This window comes from Heteronotia binoei, chromosome 2, assembly GCF_032191835.1.
Source record: "Heteronotia binoei isolate CCM8104 ecotype False Entrance Well chromosome 2, APGP_CSIRO_Hbin_v1, whole genome shotgun sequence".
Taxonomy (NCBI): domain Eukaryota; kingdom Metazoa; phylum Chordata; class Lepidosauria; order Squamata; family Gekkonidae; genus Heteronotia; species Heteronotia binoei.
The window spans coordinates 2416097-2433273 of record NC_083224.1 but is presented as its reverse complement, the minus strand read 5'-3'; the positions used below and the strand labels follow the sequence as shown (position 1 = coordinate 2433273).

General features: G+C 51.8%; 1 protein-coding gene across 1 annotated transcript in view; it reads right to left on the bottom strand.

The window, feature by feature from the left end:
• CTNNBL1 (catenin beta like 1) overlaps window positions 1-17177 on the bottom strand; it is a 220157-nt gene that overhangs the window by 99396 nt on the left and 103584 nt on the right. The window lies entirely within an intron of this gene.

Genomic DNA, 17177 nt, shown 5'->3' with positions numbered 1-17177 from the left:
GATAAGAGAGCTCTGGCTGACCCAAGGCCATTCCAGCAGCTGCAAGTGGAGGAGTGGGGAATCAAACCCAGTTCTTCCAGATAAGTGAGCTCTGGCTGACCCAAGGCCATTCCAGCAGGTGCAAGTGGAGGAGCGGGGAATCAAACCCGGTTCTTCCAGATAAGAGAGCTCTGGCTGACCCAAGGCCATTCCAGCAGGTGCAAGTGGAGGAGGGGGGAATCAAACCCGGTTCTCCCAGATAAGAGAGCTCTGGCTGACCCAAGGCCATTCCAGCAGCTGCAAGTGGAGGAGTGGGGAATCAAACCCAGTTCTTCCAGATAAGAGAGCTCTGGCTGACCCAAGGCCATTCCAGCAGGTGCAAGTGGAGGAGCGGGGAATCAAACCCGGTTCTTCCAGATAAGAGAGCTCTGGCTGAACCAAGGCCATTCCAGCAGCTGCAAGTGGAGGAGTGGGGAATCAAACCCGGTTCTCCCACATAAGAGAGCTCTGGCTGACCCAAGGCCATTCCAGCAGGTGCAAGTGGAGGAGTGGGGAATCAAACCCGGTTCTCCCAGATAAGAGAGCTATGGCTGACCCAAGGCCATTCCAGCAGGTGCAAGTGGAGGAGTGGGGAATCAAACCCGGTTCTCCCACATAAGAGAGCTCTGGCTGACCCAAGGCCATTCCAGCAGCTGCAAGTGGAGGAGGGGGGAATCAAACCCGGTTCTCCCACATAAGAGAGCTCTGGAAGACCCAAGGCCATTCCAGCAGCTGCAAGTGGAGGAGGGGGGAATCAAACCCGGTTCTCCCAGATAAGAGAGCTTTGGCTGACCCAAGGCCATTCCAGCAGCTGCAAGTGGAGGAGCGGGGAATCAAACCCGGTTCTTCCAGATAAGAGAGCTCTGGCTGACCCAAGGCCATTCCAGCAGGTGCAAGTGGAGGAGGGGGGAATCAAACCCGGTTCTCCCAGATAAGAGAGCTCTGGCTGACCCAAGGATATTCCAGCAGGTGCAAGTGGAGGAGTGGGGAATCAAACCCGGTTCTCCCACATAAGAGAGCTCTGGCTGACCCAAGGCCATTCCAGCAGGTGCAAGTGGAGGAGTGGGGAATCAAACCCGGTTCTCCCACATAAGAGAGCTCTGGCTGACCCAAGGCCAATCCAGCAGGTGCAAGTGGAGGAATGGGGAATCAAACCCGGTTCTTCCAGATAAGAGAGCTCTGGCTGACCCAAGGCCATTCCAGCAGCTGCAAGTGGAGGAGGGGGGAATGAAACCCGGTTCTCCCAGATAAGAGAGCTCTGGCTGACCCAAGGCCATTCCAGCAGGTGCAAGTGGAGGAGTGGGGAATGAAACCCGGTTCTCCCAGATAAGAGAGCTATGGCTGACCCAAGGCCATTCCAGCAGGTGCAAGTGGAGGAGTGGGGAATCAAACCCGGTTCTCCCACATAAGAGAGCTCTGGCTGACCCAAGGCCATTCCAGCAGCTGCAAGTGGAGGAGGGGGGAATCAAACCCGGTTCTCCCACATAAGAGAGCTCTGGCTGACCCAAGGCCATTCCAGCAGCTGCAAGTGGAGGAGTGGGGAATAAAACCCGGTTCTTCCAGATAAGAGAGCTCTGGCTGACCCAAGGCCATTCCAGCAGGTGCAAGTGGAGGAGGGGGGAATCAAACCCGGTTCTCCCACATAAGAGAGCTCTGGCTGACCCAAGGCCATTCCAGCAGCTGCAAGTGGAGGAGGGGGGAATCAAACCCGGTTCTCCCACATAAGAGAGCTCTGGCTGACCCAAGGCCATTCCAGCAGGTGCAAGTGGAGGAGTGGGGAATCAAACCCGGTTCTCCCACATAAGAGAGCTCTGGCTGACCCAAGGCCAATCCAGCAGGTGCAAGTGGAGGAATGGGGAATCAAACCCGGTTCTTCCAGATAAGAGAGCTCTGGCTGACCCAAGGCCATTCCAGCAGCTGCAAGTGGAGGAGGGGGGAATGAAACCCGGTTCTCCCAGATAAGAGAGCTCTGGCTGACCCAAGGCCATTCCAGCAGGTGCAAGTGGAGGAGTGGGGAATGAAACCCGGTTCTCCCAGATAAGAGAGCTATGGCTGACCCAAGGCCATTCCAGCAGGTGCAAGTGGAGGAGTGGGGAATCAAACCCGGTTCTCCCACATAAGAGAGCTCTGGCTGACCCAAGGCCATTCCAGCAGCTGCAAGTGGAGGAGGGGGGAATCAAACCCGGTTCTCCCACATAAGAGAGCTCTGGCTGACCCAAGGCCATTCCAGCAGCTGCAAGTGGAGGAGTGGGGAATCAAACCCGGTTCTTCCAGATAAGAGAGCTCTGGCTGACCCAAGGCCATTCCAGCAGGTGCAAGTGGAGGAGGGGGGAATCAAACCCGGTTCTCCCACATAAGAGAGCTCTGGCTGACCCAAGGCCATTCCAGCAGGTGCAAGTGGAGGAGTGGGGAATCAAACCCGGTTCTCCCACATAAGAGAGCTCTGGCTGACCCAAGGCCATTCCAGCAGCTGCAAGTGGAGGAGTGGGGAATCAAACCCGGTTCTCCCACATAAGAGAGCTCTGGCTGACCCAAGGCCATTCCAGCAGCTGCAAGTGGAGGAGGGGGGAATCAAACCCGGTTCTCCCACATAAGAGAGCTCTGGCTGACCCAAGGCCATTCCAGCAGCTGCAAGTGGAGGAGTGGGGAATCAAACCCGGTTCTTCCAGATAAGAGAGCTCTGGCTGACCCAAGGCCATTCCAGCAGGTGCAAGTGGAGGAGGGGGGAATCAATCCCGGTTCTCCCAGATAAGAGAGCTCTGGCTGACCCAAGGCCATTCCAGCAGCTGCAAGTGGAGGAGTGGGGAATCAAACCCAGTTCTTCCAGATAAGAGAGCTCTGGCTGACCCAAGGCCATTCCAGCAGGTGCAAGTGGAGGAGGGGGGAATCAAACCCGGTTCTTCCAGATAAGAGAGCTCTGGCTGACCCAAGGCCATTCCAGCAGGTGCAAGTGGAGGAGTGGGGAATCAAACCCGGTTCTCCCACATAAGAGAGCTCTGGCTGACCCAAGGCCATTCCAGCAGCTGCAAGTGGAGGAGGGGGGAATCAAACCCGGTTCTCCCCGATAAGAGAGCTCTGGCTGACCCAAGGCCATTCCAGCAGCTGCAAGTGGAGGAGGGGGGAATCAAACCCGGTTCTCCCCGATAAGAGAGCTCTGGCTGACCCAAGGCCATTCCAGCAGCTGCAAGTGGAGGAGTGGGGAATCAAACCCGGTTCTCCCAGATAAGAGAGCTCTGGCTGACCCAAGGCCATTCCAGCAGGTGCAAGTGGAGGAGGGGGGAATCAATCCCGGTTCTCCCAGATAAGAGAGCTCTGGCTGACCCAAGGCCATTCCAGCAGCTGCAAGTGGAGGAGTGGGGAATCAAACCCAGTTCTTCCAGATAAGAGAGCTCTGGCTGACCCAAGGCCATTCCAGCAGGTGCAAGTGGAGGAGGGGGGAATCAAACCCGGTTCTTCCAGATAAGAGAGCTCTGGCTGACCCAAGGCCATTCCAGCAGGTGCAAGTGGAGGAGTGGGGAATCAAACCCGGTTCTCCCACATAAGAGAGCTCTGGCTGACCCAAGGCCATTCCAGCAGCTGCAAGTGGAGGAGGGGGGAATCAAACCCGGTTCTCCCCGATAAGAGAGCTCTGGCTGACCCAAGGCCATTCCAGCAGCTGCAAGTGGAGGAGGGGGGAATCAAACCCGGTTCTCCCCGATAAGAGAGCTCTGGCTGACCCAAGGCCATTCCAGCAGCTGCAAGTGGAGGAGTGGGGAATCAAACCCGGTTCTCCCAGATAAGAGAGCTATGGCTGACCCAAGGCCATTCCAGCAGCTGCAAGTGGAGGAGTGGGGAATCAAACCCAGTACTCCCAGATAAGAGAGCTATGGCTGACCCAAGGCCATTCCAGCAGGTGCAAGTGGAGGAGGGGGGAATCAAACCCGGTTCTCCCAGATAAGAGTCTGCAAACATAGTCACTGCACCAAACAAGGCTGTGAAGCTGAGCTCTAAAAGAGAGCACTTGGGGCCCATTAAAAGTTTGTAAATTTGTGCAAGGGCACACACCTGAAGTTTGAAAGCGTTTGCACTGGTTTTTACCGGAGGGCTTTTGTTTTTGCACAGTTGTGTCTAACAAAACGTTGTTTTCTTATTTCTATCCTGCTGCCCCGAACGGCCCTCGAGCCAGCTAACGACACAAAAAACACACCTGATAAAACAGCACAAAAGAGACAATTGGTAAACTTGAAAAATACAAAACGTTTTTTTTTTTAATCCGTCCCTGTTTTCTCTCAGTCAGCAAACCCAGCGGTCAGCAGGACTCGGCACGGAGGCGCGGATGGTCAGGGCACAGCTGGGGCACGACTGGCAGCTGCCTGGAGGAACACAGTGGCCCGAAGACCAGGCGGAAAAAGAGCGGCCTTCTTACGCCCTGCAGAACCCAGGGAGTCCCCCTGCCAAGCACACACACCTGGAGGGGCAGCTGGCCCCAAGCTGATTTTAACTCACAGTCTCCTCCTCCTGCCGCAGAGACAAAGGTGGGCAACGCGCACGTCAAATTAACTTGTGTGCAGACCAGAAGCCGAGCGAAACGTGTCCTCTGAGCAGTCTCAGAAGAGGCAACAGAGGGCAGGCCTCAGATTCAGCAGGAGGATGCAGGAGCACAGCTCCCGAACCTTTCTGAAGAGACCCTCTCCTCCCCGCCTACCTTATCCGTGGAGCAGCTGCATAACAATGCCTGGATTAGGAGAGCAGGCGGCTGGTCGGCCACCAGGAGCTTTGCCACACCCCCAGCAGCCCTCATGAACCTTTGGAGAAGCCCACACCACCCTTTCTCCACTTCTTATGAGATTTTGGGCAGCAGGTGGCTTGTTGGCCTTTTGATGGGGAGTGAGCAAGGAGAGGCCCAGTTGAGTGAGGCCTGCTTGGGCTGGCTGGATCTCTAGTAAGCCTAAGCAGGCCTAGCTCGCCTGGGGCTCTCCTTTCTTGCGTCCGGTTGTTTGTGGCCGGTGGGGGGGGGCGGCATATGCGAATGAGTTATGCTAATGAGCTCCGCCACTAATTTTTCTACAAATCAACCCTCGGCAATGCAGATCGCAACAGGGGGAAACAGCCTAAAATGTGTCTTTTTAAAAGCCAGGAAAATCGGCGAATGAGAGACGAGCAAACTTCCATGCCCCACAAGGCATGGGGCAGTCGTCTGTCTTAAAATATCACTGAAAGCCAAGCACCAGCTGTCAGAAGTTAGCAGCCTTGCCGTTAAGACAAACTAATGAAACCGGTCGCCGTAATTCTTCATTCTGCTGTATGATAATTTGCTGATATGTATAGCCTGGTAATTTCTGCTTTGCCTCTGTTCAGCTAACGGCCCCTTCCTCTCTCTCCCCTCGTATATAATGGTTGAGGAGATTCTGTTTCACTGTTTCTGAGGAAGTGCGCCTGCACACAAAAGCTTATGCCTTGAAGAGAACTTTGTTGGTCTTAAAGGTGTCCCGCTGGACTCAAAACTTTGTTCACCTTGAAATTCTAGCGACTCGGCAAGCTGAGCCTCAACTAGCAGGGATTTCTCTCCTGAACTTGTCTGGCAGTGACTCTGGAAGGAGGGTGAGGAGGGGCCAGCGCAAAAGCCTCCAGGGAAGTCGCTTCAGCCAAAAGACTTCACTGCAGGCTGCTGGCAGAGAAGCCCAGAAGGAGAGCCGGAGCAGGGCTCTGACTCTCCTCGGTAACCATAGCAGGAAGCAGCTAATAAAAAGACATTTCAGAAGATGCACATTAATTTTGAGTTTCCATGGAGCTGACAGGGAAGGAAAACAAGAGAGACCACAAAAGAGACATTAGCCCCCTCCTTTTTGGAAGGAAGGGAAGAACGGAGGAAAGGAGCTTGGAAGGAATAGAGAGAGAGTGGGGACAGAGAGAAAGAGAAAGAGAGAAAAGAGAGAGAGAGAGAGAGAAAGAGAGAGAGAGAGAGAAAGTGGGGGAGAGAAAGAGAGAGAGAGACAGAGAAAGAGAGAGAGAAGGAGAGAGAGAGAGAAAGAGAGAGAGAGAAAAGAGACAGAGAAAGAGAGAGAGGGAGAGAGAGAGAGAAAGGGAGAAGGAGAGAGAGAGAGAAAAGAGACAGAGAAAGAGAGAGAGAAGGAGAAAGAGAGAAAGAGAAAAGAGACAAAGAAAGAGAGGGAGAGAGAGAAAGAGACAGAGAAAAGTTACAGAGAAAGAGAGAGGGAGAGAGAGAGAGAAAGGGAGAAGGAGAGAGAAAGAGAAAGAGAAAGAAAAAGAGAGAAAAGAGTGAGAGAGAGAGAGGGAGAAAGAGAGAGAGAGAAGAGACAGAGAAAGGGAGAGAGAGAGAAAAAAGACAGAGAAAGAGAGAGGGATAGAGAGAAAGGGAGAAGAGAGAAAGAGAAAGTGGGGGAGAGAGAGAGACAGAAAGGGAGAAAGAGAAAGAAAACGAGAGAAAGAGACAGAGAAAAGAGACAGAGAAAGAGAGAGGGAGAGAAAGAGAGAGAGAAAACAGAAAGAGAGAGGAAGAAAGAGAGACAGAGAAAAGAGACACAGAGAAAGAGAGAGAGGGAGAGAGAGAAAGAGAAAAGAGATAGAGAAAGAGAGAGGGAAAGAAAGAGAGAGAGAAAAGAGAAAGAGAGAGAGGGAGAGAGAGAGAGAGAAAAAGGGAGAAGGTGAGAGAGAAAGGGAAAGAGAAAAGAGACAGAGAAAGTGAGAAAAGAGAGAAAAAGAAAGAGAGGAGAGAGAAAAGGAGAGAAAGAAAGGGAGAGGAAAGAAAAGAGACAGAGAAAGAGAGAGAAGAAGAGAGAAAAGAGAGAGAGAGAAATAGAGAGCGAGAAAAGACAGAGAAAGAGAGAGAGAGAGAAAGAGAAAAAGAAAAAGAAAGAAAGAGAGGAGAGAGAAAGAAAAGAGAGAGAGGAGAGAAAAGAGAGAGAAGGAGAGAGAAAAAAGAGACTGAGAAAGAGAGAAAGGGAGAGGGAGAGAAAGAGAGAGAGAGAAAGAGAGAGAGAAAAAGACAGAGAAAAGAGAGAGAAAAAGAGAGAGAAAGAGAGAGAGAGAAAGAGAGAAAGAGAGAGAGAGAGAAAGGGAAAGAGAAAAGAGATAGAGAAAGTGAGAAAAGAGAGAAAAAGAAAGAGAGGAGAGAGAAAAGGAGAGAGAGAAAGGGAGAGAAAGACAGAGAGGAGAGAAAAGAGACAGAGAGAGAGAAGAGAGAGAGAGAGAAAGAGAGAGAGAGAAAAAGGGAGGAGAGAAAGAGAGAGAGAGAAAAGACAGAGAAAGAGAGAAAAAGAAAGAGAGAGAGGAGAGAGAAAGAGAGGAGAAAGAAAAGAGAGGAGAGAAAAGAGAGAGAAGGAGAGAGAAAAAAGAGACTGAGAAAGAGAGAGAGACAAAGGGAGAGGGAGAGAGAGAAAAAGACAGAGAAAAGAGAGAGAAAAAGAGAGAGAGAGAGAGACAGAAAGAAAGAAAGAAAGAAAGAAAGAAAGAAAGAAAGAAAGAAAGAAAGAAAGAAAGAAAGAAAGAAAGCTTAACAGGGGCTGCTCAGTGAATTTTGCTACTCGCTCCATGCCGAGATTGTTGTCCTAAGGTTAGTATGCTTGACTGTGCCCAGACAGCAAAGGTGCACAGGTCATACTGGAATCCCAGCACAAAAGGATGCGCTCCTAGCGCAGGGCCTGCCACTGTCACACGTGCCCCCGTCTCTCTCAGCCCCCACTCGCTGGAGAAGTCCCCCGTCAGTGACCCTTAGAGAAAGAGGGGTCTTCTCTTCCCCGGCACGGGAGCAATAAGCTGCATGTCCGCATTCAGCAGGGGCTTGTCAAGGCAATCCCCCCCTCCCCATCTTGGAAGGAGCCTTTATTTTTCCCTGCCTCGAGCAGCTCCTGATCGGAGAAGAAATTGAATTGTGCTCGGAGAGAGACATTAATTGGATGTGACATTTCTAAGCCTCCGTTGGAGGCCACTGACTTGCAATGGAGTCCGCTCACATGCCCACTGGCCGCTAGGAATCAAAATGCGCCTCCGTCCTCAGGCTAGGAGACATCTGCAAGCAAACCTGCCTCCTCTCCTGTCTTCCGTATCCGGCCTGAGCAGCCGGACTACCTTCATTCTCCTCCAGGCATCAGGTGTGGACCCTGGAACTGCCATTTTGAAACCCTAGCCCCAGCCCTGCTCCAGACCACAAAGGACAAGCAGTGAACCGCAGAAGAGCCCTGTGGTCAGACCAGGGGTACATCCTGCCTCAAACAGTAGCCAGCCAGTTCCTGTGGAGGGCCAACAACAGGGCAGAGAGGCCAAGGCCTTCCCCTGAGAAGAACAGCAGAAGAGCCCTGCTGGGTCAGACCAGGGAGGGTCCATCTAGTCCAGCCTCCTGTCTCACTCAGGGGCCAGCCAGTTCCTCTGGAGGGCCAACAACAGGGCAGAGAGGCCAAGGCCTTCCCCTGAGAAGAACAGCAGAAGAGCCCTGCTGGGTCAGACCAGGGAGGGTCCATCTAGTCCAGCCTCCTGTCTCACTCAGGGGCCAGCCAGTTCCTCTGGAGGGCCAACAACAGGGCAGAGAGGCCAAGGCCTTCCCCTGAGAAGAACAGCAGAAGAGCCCTGCTGGGTCAGACCAGGGAGGGTCCATCTAGTCCAGCCTCCTGTCTCACTCAGGGGCCAGCCAGTTCCTCTGGAGGGCCAACAACAGGGCAGAGAGGCCGAGGCCTTCCCCTGAGAAGAACCTCAGGAGAGCCCTGCTGGGTCAGACCAGTGAGGGTCCATCTAGTCCAGCCTCCTGTCTCACACAATGGCCAACCAGTTCCTCTGGAGGGCCAACAACAGGGCAGAGAGGCTGAGGCCTCCCCCTGAGAAGAACATCAGAAGAGCCCTGCTGGATCAGACCAGTGAGGGTCCATCTAGACCAGCCTCCTGTCTCAAACAGTGGCCAGCCAGTTCCTCTGGAGGGCCAACAACAGGGCAGAGAGGCCAAGGCTTTCCCCTGAGAAGAACATCAGAAGAGCCCTGCTGGCTCAGACTGGTGAGGGTCCATCCACTCCAGCCTCCTGTCTCACGCTGTGGTCAACCAGTTCCTCTTGAGGGCCAATAGCAGGGCAGAGAGGCTGAGGCCTTCCTAAGAACATCAGAAGAGCCCTGCTGGATCAGACCAGGGAGGGTCCATCTTGTCCAGCCTCCTGTCTCATACAGTGGCCAACCAGTTCCTCTGGAGGACCAGCAACAGGGCATAGAGGCCAAGGAACATCAGAAGAGCCCTGCTGGATAAGACCAGGGAGGGTCCACCTAGTCCAGCCTCCTGTCTCACACAGTGGCCAGCCAGTTCCTCTGGAGGGCCAACAACAGGGCAGAGAGGCTGAGACCTTCATAAGAACATCAGAAGAGCCCTGCTGGATCAGCCCAGTGACGGTCCATCTAGTCCAGCCTCCTGTCTCATACAGTGGCCAACCAGTTCCTCTGGAGGACCAGCAACAGGGCATAGAGGCCAAGGAACATCAGAAGAGCCCTGCTGGATCAGACCAGGGAGGGTCCACCTAGTCCAGCCTCCTGTCTCACACAGTGGCCAGCCAGTTCCTCTGGAGGGCCAACAACAGGGCAGAGAGGTCGAGGCCTTCTCCTGAGAAGAACATCAGAAGAGCCCTGCTGGGTCAGACCAATGAGGGTCCATCTAGTCCAGCCTCCTGTCTCACACAGTGGCCAGCCAGTTCCTCTGGAGGGCCAACAACAGGGCACAGAGGCTGAGGCCTTCATAAGAACAGAAGTGCCCTGCTGGATCAGACCAGGGTTCATCCAGCCAAGTATCCTGTCTCACACAACGGCTGACTTGCTGGTTCTAGGAAACCAAGGAGTAGGATCACCACCACTGCCCCCTGCCCTCCCCAGCAACTGATACAAAGCAGCATCCTGCCTCTGCTACCGGTAGCCCCCTCCTCCACAAATTGGTCCCCTTTAAAGCCTTCCAAGATGGCAGAGGTCAGCACACCCTGCAGAAAGTCCTGGTTTCTATTCCTGGTCAGATAACCAGGGAAACGGGCCACTCGATAGGAAAGATCTTTGTTAACCTGAGACCCTGAAGAAAGCCAACAAGGCAGACCCGGCTGCTGGGCCAAAGGCCTGATTCAGTATGCAAGGTTGCCAACCCCCAGGTGGTGGCTGGAGATCTGTCACTATTACAGTTGATCTCCAGGCAACAGAGATCAGTTCACCTGGGGGAAGGGGCTGCCGTGGAAAGTGTAAGTTGGGATGCAAACTTCCAGGCAGGGGAGGAAGAAGAAAAAGAAGGAGGAGAAGAAGAAGGAGAAGAAAAAGAAGAAGGAGGAGAAGGAGGAGGAGAAGAAGAAAGAAGAAAAAGAAGCAAAAGAAAAGAAGGAGGAGGAGAAGAAGGAGAAGAAAAAGAAGAAGAAAAAAGGAGAAGAAGGAAAAAAGAAAAAAGAAGAAAAAGAAGAAGAAGAAGAAAGAAGAAGAAGAAAAAGAAGCAAAAGAAAAGGAGGAGGAGGAGAAGAAGAATTGCAGATTTATACCCCACCCTTCCCCCTGAATCAGAGACCCAGAGTGGCTTACAACCTCCTATCTCTTCTCCCCCTACAACAGACACCCTGTGAGGTGGGTGGGGCTGAGAGGGCTCTCCCAGCAGCTGCCCTTTCAAGGACAGAGTCTCAGAATGGCCTACAATCTCCTTTACCTTCCTCCCCCACAAAAGACACCCTGTGAGTGTCCCTGGGAGAAATGTTAGACATCAGCTAGACAAATTATTGGCGGATAGGAATAAAAGAACCACTTTATGTGTGGCAAAATTTGCTTCGCGAGCTATGAGTCTCCGGAAGCAATTCCTAAGGGAAATATCCAACTGAATGTCTTGGCTATGGAACCTAACTACTGTTCTGGAGGGAAATTATATCATACTGTGTATGTTTTATTCTGATTATTGTTTTACCTGATTGTATTTTATTAAGTTATTTGTATCTAATTTGACTGGTCTATGACTGTTTTAAACTTGATTTGACTGTTAACCTTTCATCCAAATTTTAAATGAATTTTATGGATGTTTTTATCCGATTTCTTTGTAATAGTCATAGGCACCCAATTTTATGAATGCTACTGTTGGTTTTATTCTGTTTTTGATGCAAAAAGTTTTATGTGATTCGATTGTACAAGCTGGTCACTGACTGTAACAATAAACTTGACTTGACACCCTGTGAGGTAGATAAGATATTGGATTTATATCCTGCCCTCCACTCAAGAGTCTCAGAGCGGCTCACAATCTCCTTTACCTTCCTCCCCCACAACAGACACCCTGTGAGGTGGGTGGGGCTGGAGAGGGCTCTCACAGCAGCTGCCCTTTCAAGGACAACCTCTGCCAGAGCTATGGCTGGCCCAAGGCCATTCCAGCAGCTGCAAGTGCAGGAGTGGGGAATCAAACCCGGTTCTCCCAAATACGAGTCTGCACACTTCACCACTCTCGCTAATGCAAGTGACCTCCAGGCAACAGGGACCATTTCACCAGGAGAAAATGGCTGCTTTGGAGGGGGGGGGGGACTCTAGGGCATAACGTCCTGCTGTGATCCTTCCCCTCCTCAAAGCCCCCGCCCCTAGGCTCCACCCCCCAAATATCCAGGTATTTCCCAACCTGGATCTAACAATCCTAAATATAAAGCAGATTTATGCGTTCCAACGCCTGCAAAGGACACGCAAACAGCTCACAGAGACAGGTCTTTTCACATCCTGCAGAAACTCCAGGGCAGTACTTCACACGAGCACGCTCTTCTTTCTGGGAGATTCTGCAGACGCAACAGGCCCTTAGTATGCAGAGGGTGCTGACAGCTTGAGGTAGAAGCACAAAGGAACTTTTCAGAAACGATCTCTCGTTTCGTTCCTCCGTGCCCTATACCATTTCGGCCAGCATTTGGCGTCACACCAGTTATGGCATCAGAAATCCTACAAGAAACAGAAGATGAGACTAGAAGCCAGGAATGGAGGCTGAGCGGAGGAGAGAAAATAAGAGACGTGAACATCTGTACGGCCAAGAGCTTTCAGCCGACTGTTCTTATTACAAGATGCCGCAGTGCAAAGGGACACAAGAGTAAACACCAATTGAGAAGCATGTGGAACTTGGAAGATGTGCTTTGCAGAAGTGCGGAATGCCCTCTCAATGGCTTGTCGGTATGGAAACGGTCTCCAACCTGGCTAGCTGGAACAAGGGCCTCTCCGTTTAAGAGGCCACAAGTGACATGGAAGGCCTTTCCCTGCCCAAGACCCCAGAGAGCTGCTGATAGTCAAAGGGGAAAGGCCTGGCCCCAGAAGACACAGGAGAACAAAACAGGGAAGAGTTTCAGTCATGGATTCCCAAGAAAGTTGATGATGATATTGGATTTATATCCCGTCCTTCACTCTGCGAGACAACTATGCGAGAGCTATGCTGACCCAAGGTCACATCAGCAGCTGCAAGTGGAGGACTGGGGGAATCAAACCCGGTTCTTCCAGAAAAGAGTCCGCCTATTAACCACGACTTAACCACTACAGAAGAGATTGGATTTATACTCCGCCCTACAATACCTGAAGGAGTCTCAGAGTGGCTCACAATCTCCTTTATCTTCCTCCCCCACAACAGACACCCTGTGAGGTGGGTGGGGCTAAGAGAGCTCTCCCAGCAGCTGCCCTTTCAAGGACAACTCCTGCAAGAGCTATGGCTGACCCAAGGCCATTCCAGCCGCAAACCAAAGAGCGGGGAATCAAACCCGGCTCTCCCATATAAGAGTCCATGCACTTAACCATTACACCAAACTGATCACATAGAAGCAGAGATTGGAACGCATGGAATTCACTGCCACAGGAGGTGGTGGCGCTACAGGCAAAGCCAGCTTCAAGAGGGGATTGGATAAACATCTGGAGCAGAGATCCATCAGTGGCTATTAGTCACAGCGTATTGTCAGCACTCTCTGTCTGGGGCAGCGATGCTCTGTATTCTTGGTGCTTGAACATAAGAACATAAGAGAAGCCATGCTGGATCAGGCCAATGGCCCATCCACTCCAACACTCTGTGTCACAAAGTGGCCAAAAAAGAAAGGAGGTTCACAAGTGGGGCTAGAAGCCCTTCCACTTCCCGCCCCCCCAAGCACCAAGAATACAGAGCATCACTGCCCCAGACAGTTCCAATAATATGCTGTGGATAATAGCCACTGATGGACCTCTGATCCATGTTTTTATCCAAACCCCTCTTGAAGCTGGCTATGCTTGTAGCCGCCACCATCTCCTGTGGCAGTGAATTCCACACGTTAATCACCCTTTAGGTGAAGAAGTACTTCCTTTTATCCGTTCTAACCCGACTGCTCACCAATTTGATTGAATGCCCAGGAGTTCTTGTATTGTGAGAAAGGAAGAAAAGTACTTCTTTCTCTGCTTTCTCCATCCTATGCATAATTTTGACAACCTCTATCAGGTCACCCCGCAGTTGACGTTTCTCCAAGCTAAAGAGCCCCAAACGTTTTAACCTTTCTTCATAGGGAAAGTGTTCCAAACCTTTAATCATTCTAGTTGCACTTTTCTGGACTTTTCCCAATGCTATAATATCCTTTTTGAGGTGCGGTGACCAGAATTGTACACAGTATTCCAAATGGGACCGCACCATCAAGTTATACAGGGGCATTATGATACTAGCTGATTTGTTTTCAATTTCTTTCCTAATAATTCACAGCATGGCGTTGGCCTTTTTTATTGCAAACGCACACTGTCTTGACATTTTCAGTGAGTTATCTACAACAACCCCAAGATCTTTCTCTTGGTCAGTATCTGCCAGTTCACACTCCATCAACTTGTATTTGTTGCTGGGATTCTTGGCCCCAATGTGCATTACTTTGCACTTGGCCACACTGAACCTCATATGCCACGTTGACGCCCACTCACCCAGCCTCAACAGATCCCTTTGGAGGACCTCACAATCCTCTCTGGTTCTCACCACCCTGAACAATTTAGTGTCATCTGCAAACTTAGTCACTGCACTGCTTACTCTCAACTCCAAATCATTTATGAACAAGTTAAAGAGCATGGGACCCAGTACTGAGCTCTGTGGCACCCCACTGCTTATCGTCTTCCACTGCAAAGATTGCCCATTTATACTGACTCTCTGTTTCCTATTAATTAGCCAGTTTTTGATCCACAAGAGGACCTGTCCTTTTACTTTATGACTCTCGAGGTTACTAAGGAGCCTTTGATGAGGAACTTTATCAAAAGCTTTCTGGAAGTCAAGGTAAACAACTATTGGTCCCCTTTGTCCACATGTTTGTTCACCCCCTCAAAGAACTCTTAACAGGTTAGTGAGGCAAGATCTTCCCTTACAGAACCCATGCTGAGTCTTCCTCAGTAACTTGTGTTCATCAATGTGCCTACTCATTCTGTCCTTGATAATGGTTTCTACCAACTTTCCCGGTATTGAAATCAGACTGACTGGCCTGTAATTTTATGGGAGGGGGGACAAAAGTGGGAGGGCTTCTAGTGTCCTGGCCCCACTGATGGAGCTCCTGATGGCACCTGTTTTTTTTTGGCCACTGTGTGACACAGAGTGTTGGACTGGATGTGCCATTGGCCTGATTCAACATGGCTTCTCTTATGTTCTTATGTCTGGGGCAGGGATGCTCTGTCTTCTTGGTGGTTGTGGGGGGGGGGACAAAAGAGGGAGAGCTTCTAGTGTCCTGGCCCCACAGATGTACCTCCTGATGGCACCTGGGTTCTTTTGGCCACTGTGTGTCACAGAGTGTTGGATTGGATGGGCCATTGGCCTGACCCAACATGACTTCTCTTATGTTCTTACGTCTGGGGCAGGGATGCTCTATATTCTTGGTGCTTGGGGGAGCACAGTGGGAGGACTTCTAGTGCCCTGGCCCCACTGGTGGACCTCCTGATGGCACCTGGGTTTTTTGGCCACTGTCTGACACAGAGTGTTGTACTGGAGGGGCCATTGGCCTGATCCAACAGGGCTTCTCTTATGTTCTTATGTCTGGGGCAGGGATGCTCTCTATTCTTGGAGCTTGGTGCTTTTAGGGGGCACAAAAGTGGGAGAGCTTCTAGTGTCCTGGCCCCACTGATGGACCTCCTGGGTTTTTTTGGCCACTGTGTGACACAGAATGTTGGATTGGATGGGCCATTGGTCTGATCCAACATGGCTTCTCCCATGTTCTTAAGTCTGTGTCAGTGATGCTCTGTATTCGTGGTGCTTGGGGGGCACAGTGAGAGGGCTTCTAGTGTCTTGGCCCCACTGGTGGACCTCCTGACGGCACCTGGATTTTTCTGGCCACTGTGTGACACAGAGTGTTGTACTGGAGGGGCCATTGGCCTGATCCAACAGGGCTTCTCTTATATTCTTATGTGACACAGAGTGTTAGACTGGATGGGCCATTGGCCTGATCCAACATGGCTTCTCTTATGTTGTTATTTTGAGAGTCACGTCCTGATCTACGCTGAGCAGTTCACAGGCAAGCCACCCAATTGGCACACAGCCTCACATCACTGCTGGCCCCCAACCCTTCCCCACCTATGGAGAAGGGGGAGGAGAAAGCTCTGCTCTTTTTTGGGGGGGGAGGGACAGCATCAGGAGCTCAAGAGCCCCATCTGTTGCTTCTGCCTCAGGCTTCGTCCTTCAGAGCTCCTTTTGCAGGCTGGGGGACCTTGCCTTCCTGTCATGATGTGCCATCTGGGACGAGGGGGAGAGGAGGCTGGTAAACAAGCCCAGCCCGGAAAGGGAGAAAAAAGCCATTTGGAAAACATTAAAATGCAAGGTCCCACCCATCTGGCTTCAGGACCGCAGGTAATTAGTTCTGCAAGACTAGCGCAGCTTAAGCGTTTAGAGGACAAAAGGACGGGAAGGGGGGGGGATCCAGGAAAAAGCAGGACCCCCCTTTCTTGGATCAATCCACATTCCCGGTTCTTTGCTCCATTCCCTTCTACTTTGAGTCACTTCACCTGGCCCTAGGTGGCGGGGAGGCCTAATCTCTTGCCAGTCTCCTCAGCATGCAGCTCAAGGCCAGAGAAAGTGCTTTTGGTGTGCAGTTCTGGAAAAGGAGGGAGAGAAGGTCGATTCCAAGGGTGCAGCTGCAGAAAAAGCGGGCAGGGAGGCATCCGGGCTAAAGGAGGCAGGAGCCCCAATGAGATGAAATGCAGGCAGAACGGCAGAGAGGACATCTCTCCAGCAAAGGCAGCGGTTAGATGGACCCTCCCTGGTCTGACCCAGCAGGGCTCTTCTGAGGTAATTACGAAAGCCTCAGCCTCTCTGCCCTGTTGTTGGCCCTGCAGAGGAACTGGCTGGCCTCTGTGTGAGGCAGGAGGCTGGACTGGATGGACCCTCCCTGGTCTGATCCAGCAGGGCTCTTCTGATGTTCTTCTTAGGGGAAGGCCTCGGCCTTTCTGCCCTGTTGTTGGCCCTCCAGAGGAACTGGTTGGCCACTGTGAGAAAGGAGGCTGGACTGGATGGACCCTCATTGGTCTTATCCAGCAGGGCTCTTCTGATGTTCTTCTCAGAGGAAGGCCTCAGCCTCTCTGCCCTGTTGTTGGCCCTCCAGAGGAACTGGCTGGCCTCTGTGTGAGGCAGGAGGCTGGACTAGATGGACCCTCCCTGGTCTGATCCAGCAGGGCTCTTCTGATGTTCTTCTCAGGGGAAGGCCTCTCTGCCCTGTTGTTGGCCCTCCAGAGGAACTGGGTGGCTACTGTGTGAGGCAAGAGGCTAGACTAGATGGTCTAGCCCTCCCACTGTTGCCCCTCCGAAGCACCAAGAATACAGAGTATCACTTACCCAAGACATAAGAGAAGCCATGTTGGATCAGGCCAATGGCCCATCCAGCCCAACACTCTGTGTCACATAAGAACATAAGAGAAGCCATGTGGGATCAGGCGAATGGCCCATCCAGCCCAACACTCTGTGTCACATAAGAGAAGCCATGTTGGATCAGGCCAGTGGTCCGTCCAGTCCAACACTCTGTGTCACACAGTGGCCAAAAAACTCCAAGTGCCATCAGGAGGTATATCAGTGGGGCCAGGACACTAGAAGCCCTCCCACTGCTGCCCCTCCCAAGCACCAAGAATACAGAAAATCACTGCCCCAGACATAAGAACATAAGAGAAGCCATTTTGGATCAGGGCAATGGCCCATCCAGTCCAACACTCTGTGTCATACAATGGCCATAAAAACCCAGGTGCCATCAGGAGGTCCACCAGTGGGA